Here is a 6,448-nt window from a genome sequence, read left to right on the forward strand (position 1 = left end):
AATATGTAAATATATACATGATATATAAAGGAAAAATATCGAAAAGCTGTTCAATGATTTACTTCATGTTTTTACATGGTAATGTAATAAATGTTTGGGCAGCATTGGATTCATTTTTTTTTAAATGTGTAGTATATAAATGTGTATAGAATATGTTATAGGGAAATATTGCTAACAAAAATTTCGGAAAGTTTTTGACTGATTTGCTTCAAATTTTGACCGACATACTAATAAACATTCAGGTAAACTCAGATTAGACGGATATAAATTATATATATTTTTTAAATTACAATGTACAGGTTTTCCATTAAAACTGACTGCGAGAAAAAAAATTCTGTGCTGTGCTGTGAAAATGTGCAGTTTCCTATTCTCTCTCTCTCTGTCAGATTTAACTACGATACCAGGTCATGTAAAACATTACAGAAATTGCTTCTTCCACATATATTCTTTCTCCTCATATGTAATTTCAAACAAAAATTGTGTAGGCAACAATATGCTGTTTTGTTTTCTGCCTCACCATCATTTTTGTAGACAACGGGAAAGTTGTATCTATGGCTTATTGGCTTATGATTAGAATACAACTACATCTGCATCGTCTGAAACTTTGTAATCATATCATCTTCACAGATTATAACTGTGCAAAGTACTGTCATTGAAGCTCCTATCCTTGCAGATCAGGCAGCTGGAGAGGTCTCTCTCTCTCCTAGCCCATGTACCAATGATTCCAATCAATTTTACCATTCATTTTAAGTGACTTTAATTCCCAATCAAGGTTTCATTTGCAGTAACAATAAACAAGACTTAAGATCATGGAGAGGGGAAAGATGGAGTTTAGGATGTATGTCTAATTTCAGTCATCGCCAGGTTCACTAGTATAAATACATGTTTACTGGCTTCCTTATAAAGCATACAAAAAAGCTGCACAAATAAATATTCATGCAGCAAGTGATGAAAAATGTATTAGCAACTCCTGCACTCATTTAGTTTTGAAGCAATTAACATCTTTATGTAAAACATTGTTTGCTGAAGTAGAATCTTGTATTTGTGCAAACTAACCAGTGTAATTCTATAGAAATTATTATTATATCCAAAAGTTCATGTTTATATGAATCTCCATCCATTATTCAATTACTCAAAAATGTAAAACTTTAATTGTAATTTGTGAAAATGGAACAAAGAACCACACACAAATTCAGTGTTGATTATTGTAAACTTGCAAGAGAAGCATGGTGGAAGCCATGTGAGGTCAGTCTGTGGTTGGAAAGTGAACAGTTAATGTCTGTGTTGGAGGTGCTCTCGTTATTTGATTCATACCATAAATAGATATATTCTGTATGTGAAATATTTTCTCTGTTCACTATGAAACTCAAGAAATCTAATATTTAATTTTTTGCAAGTGATTTATGCAACTTAAATTAATGAGTGTTTGAACTGAAGTGTGTTGTAATTACCCAAAAGTGTGAACTGTTATTGTCATGGGATTGAGCTATTTTTGGTCTGAATTATTTGTGTCCTGATCCAACTTAAATGAACTATCAAAATGTAATCATCTTAAAACATTACTGAAGGAATGTCCTAAATGTGAAAGGTGTCAATTTCATATAAATGTGAATTGTATTAATCTTGTGCCACAGTTGAATACTTCAACACTTTGATTGCACATGCGGGTCTCTTAACTTGTGCAAATTATTATTTGTAGAGATTGAACTGGTCACCATCATTAATACTCAAAATCCGACAGGAATAAAGAGTGTGTTGTTGACTAAACTATTGGTGATGTTTATATTTTTGACCACCAAAGTCTATACTTATGTGAACTTTCAGTTTCAAGGTGATCAGGAGATGGTGCTACCGAGGAGAGGCTATGAGTTGCAGGTCAGTTCAGTTTCTAGCATAAGCTGGGACTGGAAAGGATGATGAGAAAACAAACTGGCTGTGTCTTTCTTGAACCCCTTTGGAATTCAGGTTAATTTGGGGACACCATTATCTGGACAGAGGTTTGAGCAGTGCTGTTTCCAAATGCAAATGAGTTCACCACATTATCCACCCAGTGGGTTATCAAAGTTAATGTAATTTTGTAGATTTGACAAAATTTGTTGTTTTTCATGACTGCAAAAATCTACCAGAACACCATATAACTTGTTCACCTATGTATACATTAGTTTTATGACTATTCCTTCATCATCTCTGTACTCTTACTTTTCTTATTCTACCTATTACTGCTATTTCACATCCACATTGCCCTTGACTGTATGTCAGACACCGATTCTAGAACAGTGAAAGTGAACAGATTTATGGAGTCAATAGGCAGAATCTTTCATTGATGAATTATTTGTTTGCATCAATGACTTGTACAGTACATTAAATACCACCCTTAATGGTACAACACTTTATAAAGAAATGAATAATTTACACTAATTTAATTCCAGGTTAGCTAGTTACTATAGTGTAGTGCAAAGTTATTCATAACTACCTCCGGAGTTTCAGAAGGCAACTGCACAAAAACTACAAGATATACAGAAAAATGACACATATAGTGGATGGAGCATCTTCAAAATTTCAGCTGATAATACATATTGTGGTGTAGTGCCAGGATCCACCACCACAAGCAGCTGTCAGAACATGATATATGATGGGGTGACTCTTGCATTTTATGTCCTTGAATTTGCTAAATGGGAGTCAGTTGTGCTGGTTCAGTGACAGTTTCATACAAAATATCAGGTAGAAGCTCCATCAGACAAAACAGTCCATGGGTTTGTACAATATATTTCGAGACTGGCTGCTTATGTAATGCAAAGAAATCAGGCCGACTAGGATTGTCAGCAGAGAAGAGAGAGAGAGAGAGAGAGAGAGAGAGAGAGAGAGAGAGTGTGTGTGTGTGTGTATCATTCGTCAGCAGTGCTGAGAACCTGATGGTGTGCAGGCAGGGAACTGCAGATACCGTCTGGTGCATTCTATGCAAACACCTGTGTGTGAAAGCATACAGGTGCAGCTGTTATATGCTCTGACTTCGCGGGTCAATGAACTTCATTCTGTCTTTTGCAATGACTTGCGGGGACTACTGGAGGAAAACAGCTTTTCACATAAGTTGGTTAAAAACTTGGAGAGGAGCTCTATCCGCTCCTGAGTGTCCAATTTCTGTATGTCACCAATGTTGTGTGGGTACGCTGCAGAATTTTTGCTGGGAAGCCCGTACACATCCTCTACACAGTCTCCATCTCCCCCCATGCAATTCTCATCCTTTTGGACGCTGAAGAGAGACATTAATGGCCATCTATTTACTTCAGACAAAGAGCTGTACGCCTGCACACATTCATGGTTCAATAGGCAACCACAAACATTTTTCCATGAAGACACTTTCTGTCTTGTCAATGAGTAATAAGAGTAACAAATACACACACAAGTGTGATTTTTGTGAAGGTCCTGCCATGCTGTGACTAGCCCCGCTGTAAGCCATGTGAACACAGTTGAACAGGCTGCTGCTCAACAATCAGGAGATGGGGATATACGAGACCTCAACAAGTGAGGGAAAGATAGGTTGCCTGAGCTTATTGCAAATATTATATAGGGGGCCACCATCACACAGCCAGGTCCCTGTGGTTACTGGTGTCAGAGGGGCCGTTTTTTAGATTAGAATCAGGATTCAGGCACCTTGTTTTGAAAGAAGTGAGAAGAACAGAAGAGCTCAACAAAATGCTTAATAATGCACAGAAAAGTAACACAGCTTATTTCGTCAAAATATTAGAGGACTGAGTAGTAAGGTAGAAGAGCTCTTGTCTGGAAAATTTAGAGAGCTCTGAAAAGATAGACATCCTGTGCTTGTCTGAGCACCAAATAACCATAAGGTTAGGTAAGTTACATACAAAAGATTGCAGCTTACTCACGCAGAAATAATATAGGACAAGGGGAAATTGTTACACATTAAGACAGAACACATTCTCAAAAACATTGAGACAAGTAGATTTTGTAGTGATCAGCACATATAAGTGTGTGCTTGTGAATTAATGCTGAAAAATAGTTCACTTTTAATTGTAACTGGGAAACTTTGAACTATTTATGAGGAATCTGGATCCCTTACTGTGCTATCTTTCAGACAGCAGCAAGCAGTTTATAGTCTGTGGTGACTTCAGTGTAGATTTTCCTAAAGGATGATACAGGAAGAATGATATGGGAACCTTATTTGGATCCTACAGTTTGGTCTCAGAAATTAACTTTCCAACAGGGTGGATAAAGACAGTAGGATCCTACTTGATAATGTTTCCTTTGATGAAGCTCAAGGGAAGAAGAAATCTGTTTACCCAGTAACAAATGGTCTCTCTGATCATGATGCACAGTTGGATAAATAACGTAGTGCCTTACAGTATGGGTACTCCTCAGCGGAAATCAGACTAATGAATGACTCCAGGATAAATGTTTTTAAGCATAGTTTACAGGAGATAACAGCCAGGTAAAAACCATATACCGTTAGAGAGATGAAAGTATCTTGTGAAAGGAAAAGGTAAATGTAGCTTTTGGCAAAAACAAGTGAATATCCCGCAATAGTTACTCAAAATTACTAAGAAAATTGTTAAAAACTCAAAAAACATGCACATAATGTCAGAAATCTGTACTTCAGACAACAGACTTACGGCACTATGGACTGTAGTGAAGTGAGAGACAGGTCAACCAGCCACGGAACATCACAACAGCACTATTGAACTGAATGCAAGAGCTATAAATGAGGAGTCACAGGTAGCAAATGCATTTAATAACCATGTCTTAAAAATTGTAGAAAGCATAGGTACAAATAGGTCAAGAACAAAATCAGAGCAGTATGTTGAAAATGTAATTTTCATAAAATTCAATCATATGAATGTGTCACTAACTTCTCCTTCTAAAATTAAGAAAATTATACATTCTCTCCAAAATAAAAGTTCATCGGATTTTGATGGTGTTTCTGAGTACTAAATTTTTTTTTTCCAATGTAATAAGCCCAGTTCTTACCTGAATATGTAATGCACCACTAACTCAAGGAATTTTTCCAGAGAGACTGAAATACGGCATTGTTAAACACCTCTTTAAGAAAGGTGATAAGATAGATCTCAATAATTACCAACCTGTTCCACTGCTGACACCATTCTCCAAAATTTTTGAGAACATGTATTCTAGAATAGTATCTCACCTTAGCAACAGTAGTATCCTTAGCAAATCACAGATTGGTTTCGGAAGGGTTGCCCTACTGAGAATGCCATTTACATGTTCACTAAATGATTTTACAGGCATTTGATTGTGTGAATCACAGTATGTTCCTAGATAAATTAATATTTTATGGGACTAATGGTATAGCCAACCAACGGATAATATCATATCTAAGCAAAAGAATGCGGAAAGTTATACTTAGTAATTCAAGCAGTCCAGGGACATCATTATGACTGAGGAGAAATCATATATATATATATATATATATATATATATATATATATATATATATATATATATATATATATATATATATATATATATATATACTCCTGGAAATTGAAATAAGAACACCGTGAATTCATTGTCCCAGGAAGGGGAAACTTTATTGACACATTCCTGGGGTCAGATACATCACATGATCACAGGCACATAGACACAGGCAATATCGGCATTAGTACAGTGTATATCCACCTTTCGCAGCCCGAATCACAAAAACATTCCAATAACGCTGAAACATAGAAACTCTGTGCAGAGCCTTTGGCTCCCTTACAAATAGACGACAGTATTAATAGAGCGCAGACTTTAAAAACAGCAACATAAAATCATTTGATTGCAAGAGACACAAAAAAACTTCTGAGTAAATTTTCAAATAACGGCCACTATCTAACTAGGCCCAGAAAGTCTCCCGTAATAATAAAGATCAAAATCTCTGAGTGCGTCGGTGAACAAACAATTACGACGACTTACTCCATATCAAGTACACAATACGAGGGAGCGGTTTCCACAGCTTCACCGCTTCCCTTCAAATTTTGTTCCCAGCGACGTCACAGAATTTGTATCTCCAAGCTGCCCATGTCGGCAAAACGTCCAACCAATTTCACGCCACAACGTGTAACGGTCATCACACTCGTTCGGCAGTCGTTGACACTCGTATCCCCGGTGAATGACACAAGATCTCGAGGGCTCCCGTCGAAGGCTAACAACCAACTCGCTTCGCCCGCGTAGCCGCAAGATGAGCCATGCGAAAAGCAAAGATAGCTTACCTCAACCACAATCGATCTCAACGATACAAGAACAAAATAAAACTGGCGCCAGCTCGCCACGGCTCACGGAGCAGACGTGGACGGGAGATCACTCTAGCGAAAATATGGGCTGAAAATGAGGTACGGATTCTGACAAATTGGAGATTATTATTACGCAGAGCCTGTGAAGGAGTATCTCGTAACGGCAAAGCTGGTCGAGTATTCACGTGCTACTGCCGTACGGA

The 6,448-nt window shown here is 37.2% G+C and overlaps 1 long non-coding RNA gene across 1 annotated transcript in view; it reads right to left on the reverse strand.

Annotated features, from left to right (window-relative positions):
* LOC126237435 (uncharacterized) overlaps positions 1 to 6,175 on the reverse strand; it is a 27,626-nt gene extending 21,451 nt beyond the window's left edge. Inside the window, exon 1 of the long non-coding RNA XR_007545072.1 lies at positions 5,929 to 6,175. This is a non-coding gene — a long non-coding RNA (uncharacterized LOC126237435). The remainder of the gene's footprint in view (positions 1 to 5,928) is intronic.
* Positions 6,176 to 6,448: the final 273 nt, after the last annotated feature.

The sequence above is a fragment of the Schistocerca nitens genome, chromosome 2 (genome assembly GCF_023898315.1).
Source record: "Schistocerca nitens isolate TAMUIC-IGC-003100 chromosome 2, iqSchNite1.1, whole genome shotgun sequence".
Lineage (NCBI taxonomy): Eukaryota > Metazoa > Arthropoda > Insecta > Orthoptera > Acrididae > Schistocerca > Schistocerca nitens.